The sequence below is a fragment of the Leuresthes tenuis genome, unplaced genomic scaffold (genome assembly GCF_036924035.1).
Source record: "Leuresthes tenuis unplaced genomic scaffold, fLeuTen1.0.hap1 SCAF_14, whole genome shotgun sequence".
In the NCBI taxonomy this organism is placed as follows: Eukaryota; Metazoa; Chordata; class Actinopteri; order Atheriniformes; family Atherinopsidae; genus Leuresthes; species Leuresthes tenuis.
Window position 1 is genome coordinate 12,999,812 of NW_027325368.1, and position 15,025 is coordinate 13,014,836.

At 39.9% G+C, this 15,025-nt stretch overlaps 1 protein-coding gene across 9 annotated transcripts in view; it reads left to right on the forward strand.

Annotated features, from left to right (window-relative positions):
* Positions 1-331: 331 nt before the first annotated feature.
* LOC140268375 (adhesion G protein-coupled receptor L2-like) overlaps positions 332-15,025 on the forward strand; it is an 82,199-nt gene continuing 67,505 nt past the window's right edge. For all 9 annotated transcript variants that reach the window (XM_072363194.1, XM_072363196.1, XM_072363195.1 and 6 more), the window contains exon 1: positions 332-882. The gene's annotated coding sequence lies outside the window, so the exon portion shown is untranslated. The remainder of the gene's footprint in view (positions 883-15,025) is intronic.

Genomic DNA, 15,025 nt, shown 5'->3' on the forward strand with positions numbered 1-15,025 from the left:
TATGTTATTTACATGGAGTGCTTTGAGGAACATGGATTAAGGTAATTAATGCCCTTGCACTTTTTCCCCTCCTGATTAAATCGGGGAATGCTGATTAAAACATTGTACACCGTGGATTGTTAACATCACCTGGAGAAAAGAGAGGACAGCCTGTTTATGCTTGAACACTTGCGTGAAATCAGAGCAAACATTGGATGCGGAGGTGAAATTAGCCTTAATTAGAATCAGGATCCGTTCCGCAACTCGCCGGAGATCCGCCCCATCTTTTGTGCGCTGCCCTGCACAGCCAGCTGCTGCAGAGCAGGGGACCGGTGCGCCGTTTCTCTTCGCCTTGTTTGCTTCCACTCCGGCTGCATCTCCGACTGTCTGCGCGGCGTGTGAATGCGGCGCACAGGGAACAACAGCGAGCGCACCCAAAGACAGGCTAAACAAGTCACATTATCCCTCTTACTATATGCTCTGAGTGCGAACCAGACTGCTGGGGACTTTCAGACAGACTTGACGTGCTCGGAGTTTCATTTTGCAGCCAGACTGGGGCACATCGCGTCTCCTTGAAGTGATCCTTTATGCAGTCTATCCGTAGCGCTCCAGTCTGGGTACACGCACAAGAGGAGGAGGAGGAGGAAGGGGGAGTAACGATCATTACTTTTGAACAGAGCGCTTGCCATGGAGGTACTCGTCCGGTCCCGAACACATGGGCTTGAAGAAAAGCAGATACCTGCCCATCATCTATCCACTGTGAAGAAGCCCAGGCCTTTTCGTGTAGTTTCTGTGGGCTCTTTATAAGAAAAAAAAAAAAAGCGAAAAGGTTTGGGGAGGGGGGTCTCCTTGTGTTGAACTGGATCAAACTCCACGCCGGGATCCATATTTTGGCACGACACTGTAAGTAGCCTTTAAAAGCATATGTTTGAGTCTTTTTGGGGAGATGCTGGGCTATGGGTGGCTGAACCAACACCATTCATTTATACTCCCAAGATAGAATAAGGCAAATGTCAGAAATCGGGCCCATGGGCAGCCCCAGCAGTTTCTAACTGCTGTGATGAGATCAATACATAGCTCTTGGTGTAGGAGATTATTTTGCGGCGGCTGTGGCACCCAGACTTCAAGTTAACATAATTTTAAGTTAATACGGATCAAGGAGCACAACTGAATACATGAGTGCATTTGTTTCCACATAATTCAAATAAAAAGCCCACGGAGGGATGTATTTTTAGTCCGTGACAAATTGACTGAAGCTGTTCTCATGATTTTACATTTAACAAGTAGGATTGTAATAATTTAAGATGGACAATACGGCACAGAAATCTCTTGATATGACCCAAAAGCCTTTAGAAAAAAACAAAGAAATGAAAGTTGATTTAAATGCCGGTCATTAAATATAATTGGGAGTGACAAAAGAAAACGTTGGAAAAATAGAGCAAACATCTCCACCCAGTCCAGAGCACCACTGAGCTAAGTAGTTGGATGTTAGCTACTGTCTCTATTTACTTCTCCATTTTGCGGCTGTAAAATAAGATCATTTCACAGGACATGTATAATTCACAGACCTGAGCTAGCCATGTGTGATGATGGGACACACGCACACACGCACTCACCTACACACAAACACACATACATATAGAATTTTTATAGGCTGAAGGAACCATATTTTATTCTCATGTGAAGCTTTTAGAGATAGTGCCGTAGATCCCGACAAGAAACCACAGGGGAGCACTGCTTTGCTGGACTCAAATGTCAAGGTTAAATAACATTTACATATAATCTATACTGTCTATACCAAATCAGGATTGTGGTGCAACATTATATAAGCCATACTGACAACTTGGGAAACTGAGAGCTTCCCTGACATATGCTTATATAACAGCTTCATGCTGACTTTACAGTTCCAGCTGTTTTTGGCCATAAATCAACAAATTTCTTTGTTCAGTTTTCTGCGAAAAAACACTATCATTATATTAGCAGCAACCACAGTGTGAGAAACTGTTTCGCCACCAGGCAAATCCAAGCATATCTGACTGGTGTAGAAGTTTTTATGTTGTGCCAGCCATTTTGGAAGACTGGACAAAAAGTCTCCTTGGCTGGGATGATGGTCAGTGTCTGCTTGATGCTGACATTCCCATCAGTGATGTAAAGGTCATCTCCTTCCCTGCTGATAATGGGTGGCTTTTTTGTCGAAGATAGATGTTGCACTTTGGAAAAACTCTAAGGTTTTTTTTCTTGAAACAAGTGCCTGCACTGAATGGTTGGAATTCAAATTGGGGTGGGAGTGGTGGTGGTGGTGGTGGGAACAAATGGTCTGTTGCCGCTTCCTCCCACACCCCCTCTCTACCTCCATTCTATCTCACCCACACCCCAGACGTGCTGGTTTGGTCCATTTGTCTGTGTCGTCTTGGGAGGAAGTGCCATCTCGTCTCACTTTGCGCAAATGGTTTCAGTGCATGCTATAGTGTGAATTCTTGCAGGTTTTTGTAACTGCCAATTTCCATATCAAAGTGTCTGCATTTCAATAGGGAGAACTTGAGCTACCAGCCCCCTTCCTCCAAGCAGTTTTGTTCTGATAGATCATTGCTGCTGCTGCTGCTGCTGCTGCTGCTGCCACTGGTGGCGGTGGTGGATGAGCCTACTGACAGGATTTCTGGACACGGCAGTTGGTTATGTGCATGTGTGTGTGAGCGAGGAGCAAGTGTTTGTGTTGGAAGCAGATTTAGCGTGGATTGGGAGAATTTGTCGGCCATAATCTAACACCAAAAGCCATGTTTTTAGTGGAATTTCTGGATGCAGCTCAGATGCAGTTATGTTAAAAAGATTTTCTGTGTTGAAATGGTTTCCTCAGTAGTCCTCAGCATGAGCAGAAAATGTCAAAAAGAGTTAGTTTTTTTTTCAATAAACACTGTTTAATGGTGAGGGGAAAATGCATAAATAAGTTGCAGAAAATCTGTTTACACATTTTTAACTATTTTGGCTGCAGCAGTCTTAAATAGAAAATGTCCCAAAATGAATTTATTTTCAAGTACCTTCTCACAAACCAAATGGTTTAATTCGACATTGATTGAGTGAAGATGTAAAGACACGGAGCATTCATGCTTTGTGCGAGTCCCTGAGTGGTTTCTGATTGTTTTTCTGTGGCAGAGATAATATTTATTTCCAATTGTGTGCAGCTGTTGTTTGTCAGAGCAAGAATGCAGCAAGACACTGTTTATTTTGATGGATTCTTTTTTTCTCTCCCTCTTTGTCTCGTGATACATGGCCTAATGTTCACTTCAATTTTCGGTGGGTTAAATAGATGAAAATAAACACTCAGACACATTTGCGGTGTGCACAAAGAGAAACAAAAAAGCGATTTCTTGCCTTTGTGCATGCCCTCACTTTGAAAATAGGATCAGTATAGGTTAATAGTGAAAAAGAGTGCAGCGTGTGAAATGTTATTACACAGAGACAGGGAATGTAAATGTCATTGGTAGCGCAGTAGGGGTCGGTGGCCCCTTCTTGGTCGTCCTGCTCCTGGGTAATAACATGAGCCAACTGCTCCCCAGCCAGTTGGAGAAGAAAGCTCACTTCTTTCTATCTTTCCTCCTTTTCCTTTGTTTGAACACAATTACATCACAAAACCGAGAAGAGGGGTAAAGGCAGTTTGCAGTTTGAAGCACAAAGACTCGGATAGAGGGGTAAAAGCAGGACTTCACCTGTCATCTTCCCTCATGGCAGACAGGTTTGATAGTTGTCTTGTTCAATTTTTCCAAGTCGCCCATTGTGAAAAGTTGCAAAAACAAATGGTCAGAGGGAGGGGAGACGGAGAAGGATGAGTAATGGCAGATGAGTTTAGATTAGATTGATCTTGTAGGAGAATACTCTTTAGATGCCACGCACGTCGCATTTTCCTGTGAATGGTGCAATTCTCTTTTTCTGTTAGTGATTTTCTTTTTCAGTTTCTCTCTTGTAACAAAGCCCTGAGAACAGACTGCCTGCATTGTGTGCTATATGTGTAGGAGGAGGATAAGGCAGGAGAAACTGAGGTAAGTTTGTTGAGTCAAGAAAAAAGTGAAGGTGGAGTGGAAACCATGCTGCGGTGCTGAGCTGAGCCTGGTCGTTCAAATTATTAAAAAGCTGCTGAGGAAGAGAGGTACATGCATTCTGCTCTGTTGAGGCTGCTGTCAGTGAAGAAATTGGCAGCAGTGCTCCCTCTAAGATAGATTTCCTCCTGCTCTGAGCAAAATGGTCTTGAGTGTAGACAGGAGTGGCTGCATCTGAGAAGACACAAAACCTGATGTTCACCGGTTTTGTTCTAAAGAGCCACCCCCCCCATTTTTTTCCTTTTTATTCTTTCCTTTTTTGAAGCAACATCAAAGCTTCACTTTTATTCACCATATTTAGAAGCAAAATAATAACTACACACACACTAGAGGTGTTGGTTTTTTAAAAAAAGAAAAGGACTCTTAGGTTATTTAACAAAGTCCTTGAGGGTGATTTTCTTGGTCATTGTACCCATTTTGTGGCTTGCCTGAAAGATGAAGAGACAGATGGGTGACATGAATGACTGTGTGTTAGGGTATTTATCCAGATAGATAGATATGTGCTCCTTTTTGCTGAGAAAGTACCTCTGAGGGAGAAAAATTCTCCCTCACAGCACCACCTCCTGCGTTTAAAATGACAGTTAGCTTTCCCCCACTGGTTCAAAATTGACGTTTAATGATCAACAGAGGCTCTGAGCTTAGGGTCCAGCAGTCACACTGGCTCTATGTGTGCAGTCGGTTAGGAAAGCTACCCCCTCAGTGTCGTTGCAGGATGCTCTGCTCAAAAAAAAAGGCTAGTTCTTGAGTGATGGATCATCAGAGGTCTCTTTGGGGTGTGCATCAACCCTTTGGAGTGTGCAGATCTCTCCCAGTTGGGGAGCCGTCGGCGGCGTGTGATGGATGTGTCCCCGGTGTTTAGGCTCCATATATCAGAAGATTAGCACTGACCTGTGAGTTGTCTGGGCTTCTTGTCCAACGCATGGCCGATATTAGCATACGAGGACACTGCTCTATCTCAGGGGGATACAAAGATAGTGTTCTTCATTCGGTTCTGTCATAGTATAGGTCACAGGAAGTGTGTAGATTAAAGGCTGAAGTCTTTGTGTTGGTATTAGGTAAATCTGGCAGGTCATCTGTCTTCAGTGCTTCTCTCTTCCTCAAATTCCTAAATAGCACTATATAATTATCCTAGAAATTGAAGTTCAGGCCATGCTTCACTGCAGTTCCTCCTTCACTGCATTCATGAATCATATAAATATGTAAATTAGTCAGCTTATGTGTTGTAATGCTGTTATTTCTCATTGCATTGAAAGGAAAGAAATTGGAGCAGGTATTCACCCATGTTTTATTTTCCAAAGAGTAATCTGCTGGGCTGCCACATGTGATGGACAGCTAGAATTCTTCTATTAAGTACTTTGGCATGAGCCGAAGAGGCACATCTGGCTATTGAGAAACTAGTTATTTGGAGCATTAAAAGGCTAAATTAAATACTACAGTGAGACCTTTTCACTCACCTTGGTAATGCTGCAGATTCTTTCAAATGATCATAGAATCCTTCCACGCTAAATGCTCTCATGCAATGCTTAAATGTCACCTCCCACTGCTTTGCTGGGTTTGTTCTTGTTGTTTCGTTATGTATAGAAAGAATTTTTTAAATGCCAGTTTTCAGGTAACTGTCGTGTGCTAGGCGAGAAAATCGGCATGGGGTTACTTGTAATCTTCAGGGTCTTTGTCTGCTTGTGTCTAAGGGCTATTTGGTGGGTACTTGGTGTCACTCTGTGCCTTGTGATGAAGCCAATCTATTTTCAAGGTGAGCAGATATTGTCAAAGCCCTTGAACATTCCCTGGGCTTTGATTGGCAGGCGTTGTCACAGAGGATAAGCAGTGGTGGGAGTCATACTGCTATGAGAATTTATTACCTAGGATGGCATAGGCGTGCTTTCACAATATGTCAGTGAAGTCAGCCATCTTGCGCGCTCTCTGTGTCTGGAAAAGTCTCTTGCCGATGCAACGAGGGAGCAGCTTTCAAGTTTAATTTTGGTAGTTGCCATAAGTAATATTATTGATGTTTTATACTTGAACCTAATACTATGATGAATCATCCTGTAAAAGCAAAAACTTTGAAGCGTTCATCAGTGTCAGTATGTAATCTGTTTTGTGATCACTGGCAACATTAAACAACAGCAAAGCGTTGCAATGTAAATGGCATTCTGGCTAGAAAAAAGAAAGGAAAAAAACAATATTGAACTCAAAACTCAGCTGAGCCCTTTCTTGTGGAATTGTGCTGATTTCCGCCATTTCAAAAGCCTCTTTAGTACAGAGAGAAAGAGGCTGCGGTCCCTGTGAGTTGCAGTGAGAAAAGGAAGCTTGTTGTTGATCAGCCAAGCAAATCAGATCTTGATATTTGAAGAGTGGAGTTGTGATTGCTAATCACTCCACTGCTGAGTTTTAATTAGGAGACTCATAAGCATTCTGTCATTCCTCGGCAGAGCATAGTCAAGATGTACTTAAAAGAACAAATAATTAGATTCCTTAGAAGTTGGGGCTATAAAAACAAGCTACGTTTTTTCACTGTGATGAAGGATGATGGAGTGTTGTATTATATACACTGATTTTAATCAGAGCATCATTTTGTTTCATGTGCTTTACATATCCTAAAACATTGTTTAACCTTATTTTGGGATAAATTAGACTTAAATCTAATCTTGAGCTATTTTTTTGGGATATTGCTATAGATAGGACTGAGCTTCTTATGAATGGGTAGATTTCTGTCCCGTGCTCCTAAGACCTTTGTTAGGACTTTTTAATTACAGCAGACCTGGGTGTAATTGATCTAGGCTTAACTGGATTTCACTGTCAATGAGAATGAGCCTGGGCGTTAATACAGCCAAGCAAACGCCTCCACCTTTGCGGCATACCAACAGACACACACCAGAAGGTTGATGGAGATGAGAGGAGGTGTGTCTTCCTGCTGGCTATCCTTTAATACAGCAAAATGTCTCTCTTTTATGTGTAACCGTCCGTTGCAGATGAGTCTTCCTCTGCCTCCACTTTAACATATCTGTTGCCAACAATGTTGCTACCTGGAGTGTCCTCTTACGAAGCACTTTCTTCATGGTTCCATGTTGTCACCCACAATCTTGAAATTTTTATTAGGCTGTTAGATAATGCTTCCCGATGAGGTTGAATTATTGATGGGCTTGTTCGTAAGAGTGGGACAGGGCAGGCTTTTAACTCTCTCAGCTGCATGGTCTCTTATCCGGTAACTAAGGGATACGGCACAAACACCCAAAGGAATGATGTACTGGAGGAGGAAACAAACGGAGGCAGGGGGCTGAAAATAAAATAAAAGAGGCATGCATCCTTAACACTGCTGTTGGGCTAAGCCACAGCACAAGAAAAACTTGGCAGCAGAGAAAAGCTTTGCATCTACAGAAGCCTTTTCTGTGTTATTTGAAGCAGTGAGAAGTGCTCTGGTGGTTGTGTATGTGTTGCTTATATTTGTTGGCTTGTACACACAGAGCAGCCTGGCTCTGCTTTCTCTTGTGTCGAAACACGTGTTTAAGTTTGCTACAATAATTAACACAGCATTTTGGAGTTTGAGTGGACAAATCAACTTCGTGGTCTTTTCACGGTCATTAGAGCTTAAACTAGAGGTTGATAAATCGATTAACTGATTCGAATTTGAATTAATTTCCAACAGTTTGGCTAACAGAATACTTATTCCAGTCAAGTGAAAACATTTTTCATTCTCTGGCCTCTGGCTGGTTTTTCTGCTGTTTTTGTCTTATTGATTCATACATACACTAGGGTTTTGAACTGTTGGTTGGGTAAATCAAACAAGAAATAGATGCCACACTGGGCTGTGGGATTCTATACCAAGCACTTTTCTCTAGTTTCTCACTTTCTTTTGAAGAAATTATTAACAAATGAATCACATAAATGACCTGCAGTCTCATTTGCAAGGAAATAAGTCATTAGTCTTTCAAGCTACAATTAACTGACGAGATGATGCAGAACATTCACAGTACATATGGTTTTAGTTGAATGCTTTTTCAAAGTGAAGCACATACGTCCTTTTACAATTTCCACGTGAATAAGTGTGGTTACATAAACCCTTTGTTTTCTTATGTACGTGGTCCAAGGCAGCATAGAGACTGCTTATAAACATTTTTTGCTGTATTAAAGCACACTGCCTCGACTGTGTAACACACCGTGGACACAGGTCGCTTGTCTGAGTCTGTGTGTGTTGCAAACGTAGCTGAGTTTTAGTAAAATCAATCCGTAACTGCTAATTCTGCACTGCATACCCTGACAGCTGTCCTGATTCTTATTGCATACACTCTCATCATTGTTCCAGTTCACTCTCTCTGCACTTGTATGGCCTTGGTGTTTGCATTACAAAGGAAGCAAGCAGAGCAAACTCTTGGAAATTCTGGTAAAGCGAATAATTTAGCATGCAAAGATTCAACTGTGTGGTCCTTGAGTTTTAACATCTATTCAGAGATCTTTTTAGCCAAAAATGTTTCGCTCAGTCCTTTTTCTGGTACAGTATCATAGATTTGGTGCATTTAAGGCATCTGACCCACATTGGGATTAAAAATTTGTGGAAGCTTTTTGGAAGTGCAAAAGTGCAATGTTGTTAACCTTTCTGACGTGTCGAACCTTGTGTTGCATTTACAGCACTTTCGTTTCTTTTTTTTAATAGCAGAGATAATTCACAATGAACACGTTAATCTGCTCCCAGCTTTCAGCAGAGATAGACACACTAACCTTTAAGACTGACTGTGTAAATCAGTAACTGCATCAGAGAGTAATTATGTACTACTAAACAAGAAAATCAAGCCCAACCAGTCTCTATGGAAATGCTAGAGATTGATGCCTGCTCGTTGGTTTGTAAAGGAATTGCAAGAGTGGGTGGACAAATTGATAGAAACCAATAATGAGAAAAAGACCTAGAGTTAAAAACAAGCAGGAAAACAGTCCAAGCCTACAGTATGTCCACATTAAGTCCATGGCTCCATTCCAACCTAATTTTGCCAAATGTATTTTGTCTAAAATATGTTTACTTAATATTGTAAACCTGGGTAAAATACTGTATCTTTTTTCATGGCTTGCTTATAAGGTCATATTTAGGAATAATTAATATTAAATAAACTTGTTAGAGCTGAACAGACCAAAACAATTCATAAATACTAAAAATTTAAATGATGTTATAGATAAATTGAATTAGTAGACAACTTTCTAAGAATATTCAGGTCCAAAATTGTACCATCCAAAACATGTAATTTGTTATAATAACTTTTTTCTCCTGCTCCTGCTTAAAGTGATATTTAGCTTAATTTCAGTCCTTAGTTGTTAACTGCATCTTGTTAAAAGATCAACTCTGGATCAACTTCAAAACATTAAAAATTTTGACAGTATATGTCAAGCATTAGGTAAGCCACGTGTTACTCATTGAAGCAAAAATTTACAAATGTTGACAAGACTCTGCAGCACAACAATGTAACAATGACTTTTCAGGTTCCCTCTACACTCGTGCAAGTACACTCATGTTGGATTTGTCTTGATTTTTAGAGCCGCTGCGATGAGAAATAAATAAGAAATCATAACTAATAAAAATAAACATGCAGTGTGAAAGAGTCCACTCATAGGTATGAATCAATACAATAAATAAACAAATAAATTAATCAAATCTGTGCACCACCTGCCCGTCATTAAACCACGGACAGACAAATTTAGCAACTAGCTAATAATGCAGCACTTAGCAGATTAAGAGGTGGATATTTCCCTTGGGAGTTGAGAAGTCTGCAGCACAGCGAATATTGTGTGTATCTTGGCCAGAAATGCGTCTCCAAATGAATGATAATTCTGGTCTGAAACTGCTGGAGGTGTAATTACGCACTTGTTTGCAAAGACTATCTAAAAACACTTGGTAATAATATATCATAGTTATGTTTACAGCTTACTCTGTTGGCTCTGATCCTTAGATTGAGCTGATGATAAAAAATGATCGGATGGAGCTTTTTTGGCGGAAATCTTAAAAAGAAAAAAAAGGTGCAAATTGGTGCAAAAAGTAAAGATCCACAATGGTATCTTATTTTACTAAGAGAATGGTTGCACTAATAAAATGTTCATTCCTCTGCAGAGGGGACTTGATTCTCTTCCGTTTGGTGGGAAAGAAATTGGGTCATAAACTTGACATTGGGGATTTGTCCATAAATTGAATACCTTGTGTCCCTTGTAAAAAAATGGCTGAGACTTGGTTTCCACCAGCTTTAATTGTTTAATTTGATTTTCATGCAGGGACAGCAGAAGTTAATCAAAGCTCCACAAAACAGATTCACAGAGATCTACAAACTGGTAAACACATCGGAATAGGGAAAATGATATCATATTGATGTCACATGTGAACTAACACCTCTGTAACCACCCTCAGCTTAATATCTTTGCGGGTATTAATGATGCCCTTCAGAAAACACTTTCATCTGATGCCGGATCATAAAAAGGCACTAAGTTACCCAGCACGAAGATGTTGAAAAAGTAACACGATGTTAAAACATTCTCCTCGCATCCTGATGAGTTTACCTGCAGAACAGTTAGGGGATATCTGCTATTGACTGTTAAACATGGTGGTGGGTCTGCAGTAGTATTGGCAGTCCTCTCGTGGGACTCATTAGCACTGACGATTACTCCACACGGTGCTGTAATGGCCGAGGTGTGTGAGGCATTTTTACAGGAGCACTGTAGCTGTTGCAGCGGTTTTATGAATTAAATCAAATTCCCGTTCTGGTTTCCCGCTGTCACCAGATCTAAACTTCCTCTAACATTATGGATAATCCTAGAGAGGGAGTTTCCATCCCCCTTCAGATGCTGCAGTACTATAGTTTTACACTCCTCTTTCTCGATTAGCGATACCCCTTTTTTATATTTCAGAATAAATGTATGTCCACATTCCCTGAGGTTAACACATTGTTATTGTACAGTAGGTGTAAATAAAGTTTTTTTTTTACAGTTTCTGAGTAGAGTTCCATGTGGTGTTTGATTTATTTTATGTGAGTACAAACTGAAAAGTTGTCATTTGGTGTCAGTTTCAAATAATTTTGTATGATGACATAATGTGATGTGATTAGACTTCTTTTTTTTAATTAAGAGTGGGTTCCTTTTGTGTGTAGATTTGGTTTATGCAGTTCATTATATTATATTATTTTTATTCATCAATTTACTGAAATTTCAGCTCTACAATTTGACCAGTTGTTTGACCAAAGATACCAGTTTCCAGTGACACAAAACAAACCATGAATCATATATCAAAACATTTTCTACTACACTTATGTTATGTGCTAATTTATTATTTTGTGCCAATAAGTTGGTTTATGTAAAGCTAAAATGCATACAGTTAAATACACTGTTTGGGCAATAAATTCCGCTTGCCTCTACTTTATTGTCATTTTAGAGGCAGCAGTTTGTGCTGCTGTTGAATTGTGAGCGTACACTTATCATTTATCATAGCGCTAGTGTAGAATTATTTGTGCCACGTTTTGTATGCCACACTAAACTTTAAGGTGTTTTTTTTTTCTGCTAATGCTTTTTTGGTGTGTGTGTGTGTGTGTGCTTATGAAGTTACAATGCAGCCGAGAGTTAAAGTAGATCAGTGCATGTCAGTCACCGAGGTGAGGAGAGCATTAAAAGAGACCACACGGATCGTTTACAGAAAGCAGGCTGCATGCTGACGGTGTGGAGGTAATGTGAAACAGACTTGAGTTAAGACAAACATTACAGTGAATCCACTCCAGAAATGTGATGAAACCAGGAGGATGACTGTATCAGTGTGTGTGAGGCGAGCCATGAAGTTGTCATTGTGGCCAAACAGTTACTGCATGAAATTGTTCCCAGACAGCTGAAAGAATTTAACTTTTGATAGCTTCTAAAATCTCTATGAAAATGCAGTGGTTGCAAAGTGTTGACAAGGATGTCAGGAGGGGTTTAACAGCTTGTCTAAATGATGTCAGATGTCTGATTAACAGATATGGTTTTGTGATAGAAAATAAGGCCTGGCTATATGAGAAACAACATAGCTTGTATGTATGGCTGAAATATAAGAAGGAAGTGACTGCACTGCTGGTAGGTTTAAGAAAATATATTTTCAGTGTTACACAAGCTCTGTAAAAGAAAAATCAATTGTGGGTTCTCTCTGGGTACTCTTGCTTGCTCCCAAAGTCTGAAAACAGGCATTTTGGTTTTATTGGTGATTCTAAATGGATCATAGAGTCTTGTGAGCATGCATGCTTATTTGTCTCTCTGTTAGCTCTGCAATAGACTGGAGACCTGCCCAGGATATACCCTGCTTCTCCCCTGAAGGCTCCTGTGATAGTCTCCCTAAATAGGTTGAAATAGGTACAGAAAATGAATGAAAGAGAATGAACGGGTTGAGACAGGAAAAAATATTTCCAAATATTGATGTCTGGTGGATTTTAGTCAGAGTTCTCATAAAAAAATGCTGGAATTGTCTTGCAGTCAAAAATGACATAAGAAGATAATGCTCAGCTATGGTGTAGTTACTCTATCATAGTACGAGGTTCAACTGAAAGTAATTATTATTGTAATTTTCATTAAATCTGCTTTGTTGGACTGCAAAATTCACATAGAGCTGCAGTTAATTATATAATGTTGGAAATTTACTTTAATACTATACATTTCCTACTTGCTCCTTCTTAAGAATTACTGATTACATTTACACATATTTCACTTTTTTTTTTTTTTAATAAATGAAGCACAGCTTGTTATTAAGCAACAAAGTCCCTTTTTGGTGACGTCTTCAAATGGTGGAGGTGGGGAATTGTAGTCCAAAAATTGAGCATGGACACATGTCTGTTACTTGTGTGTTTTTAGCTCTGGAACCCCCCAGCAGAAATATCCTCTGATAAATCTCAGCTAGCTCCATCCAAAATGACAAGTCTGTGATATTTTGCAAAGAACGTGTCATTTCCTTCTGTGAACGAGGGACTCTGCAGGCTCCTCAGGCTTTCACCCCAAAAGTGAGATCACTGCGGCGCAGATGCATCTCTTTTGCCATTTTTCAAAAAAGATTTTTTTTTTTTTTACGTCGGTTGCGGAAATGATGCTTGATTATTATGATACAGCTTTGGTGCGATGGCAACACATGAATGGAGCTGTGTAATGTTGGAGACTGATTAGACAGATTTCTCCTTGCCTGCATGTTGTTCATTAACATCACACATGCTATGCATTAGCTTTATGCACTCTTTCCTGAACAACTTATTCAGTTTCAATTGGTTCAAAGTGTGTAAAAATTTTACATCACATTTTTTTTCCCCCCAGAAGGTGCTAACATCAACATTGCACTCACTGGAAACGTGTTGAAAGTGAATGAATCTGCTGTGTGTCGGTGTGCCGCTCTTGTTTAGTGTGTTCAGGTGCGGTGGATGTTGCCAAGCCAGTTATGTCTGCTTGTAAAAATATAGCTTAACACTGGAGAGAGCCGTAGATGAGAGGAGCGTGTGTGGGTTAGTTTGTGGATAAAGGCAGGGGAGTGTGAGAATTATGTATGGAGGAGGTGAGAAGTGAGGCTTTCATAAAATGTATGAGGAGACTGATTAAGAGGAGAAATCTTTTTTTTCCTTGTTAGTGTCTAGCTGATTTCTTCTCATCTTTGGTGACCTTTCTTAACCAACTGCTCTGAGGTCAATCTATTCAATTCAGAGCTTAACAGTAACAACTACTTAAAGTTTAGTCTAAAAGTCTGACATTTCAGTCATATTTTTCCATCTTATTCATAGTCAGATATTTCCCTCTGTAAATACATATGTGATCAATTTAGCTTTTGGAAATCTTTTTAGCTGCAAATCTGAATAAAACAGTAGTGTCAGCAGGGTCATGGTAGTCAGTCTGGGACGATTTGCAGAAAAATAATCAAAGATTCTGATAATATATTAGTTGTTTCAATCAGTAATTAAGCAACGTGCCAAAGATGCACCATTTGCAGCTTCTCAGATTGTTTAATTATGACAAGCACAATTGGTCTCCTATGTACAATTTCAAAACTGCGTTTTCTTGAAAATCATATTCTGAGAATACACAATCCTCTAAACACCCAAACAAACCATGCAATATACATGCAGACTGGAGCAAAACAAAATGTTCTGTCTGTTGTTGTTGCTCTGAAATGACAAAATGGGAAAATGGTTTGCTCGGGACATTGTTTTGTTGGTAAAAAACATAAAACTGCTCTTAAATCTGTTCAAGACATTCAGCACTCCCCCCTCTCTCTCTCTGTCTGTGAGTGCAGCTCCAAATCAGCAGCTGCCTCTCACTGCAGCAGTTTGTCGGACCAAACTGTTTCAAGACTTTCTCTGGAGACAAGAGTGATGAATCATTGTAAATAAGATTTAGTTTATAATTCTACTGCTGAGACATAATGATAATAATTTTAGGCAAGTTTCATTATGTCATTGACAGTCATAAAACATCAACTGAAACATCTACTTCTGCACTTTTTGTGTCTGCTTCCCTGCACAGCTGTTTTTAAACACACCCTCTCTTTGTTTTTGGCTTGACACTAACCTAGTTGTTCAGCGTGAGTCTTCTTTGTTCTTTTTACTTAACTAAGCTTCTTTCCTCAACCCTCGCTGTTTTACTATGTCCATTTCCCTTTTGGCACTCTATCTTATCTCCTGCCTCAATCATTTGGCCAAGAGCCGCTAAACACACCAACTGTTCTGCGGTCTAAAAGAAATACAGAAGCACTGCACCTTTCAGGGGGCTTCTTTGTGGCCTTTTCCTTTTTAGCTGTAATGAAGGACATTTCACCTTAAAAGCATGTTTTATTTCTCCAATGTCTCATTTTATTCTTATTCCATATAAAAAGAAGACAACACATAAAAGCTTGACCTGCCTTGAATTGCAGTTTTTGGCTTTTAGATTTTACAGAAACTCATTTTGACCCTGACCTAAATGTTGTGAAAAATGTTGTTATCCTCTAGCCATCTTAAAAA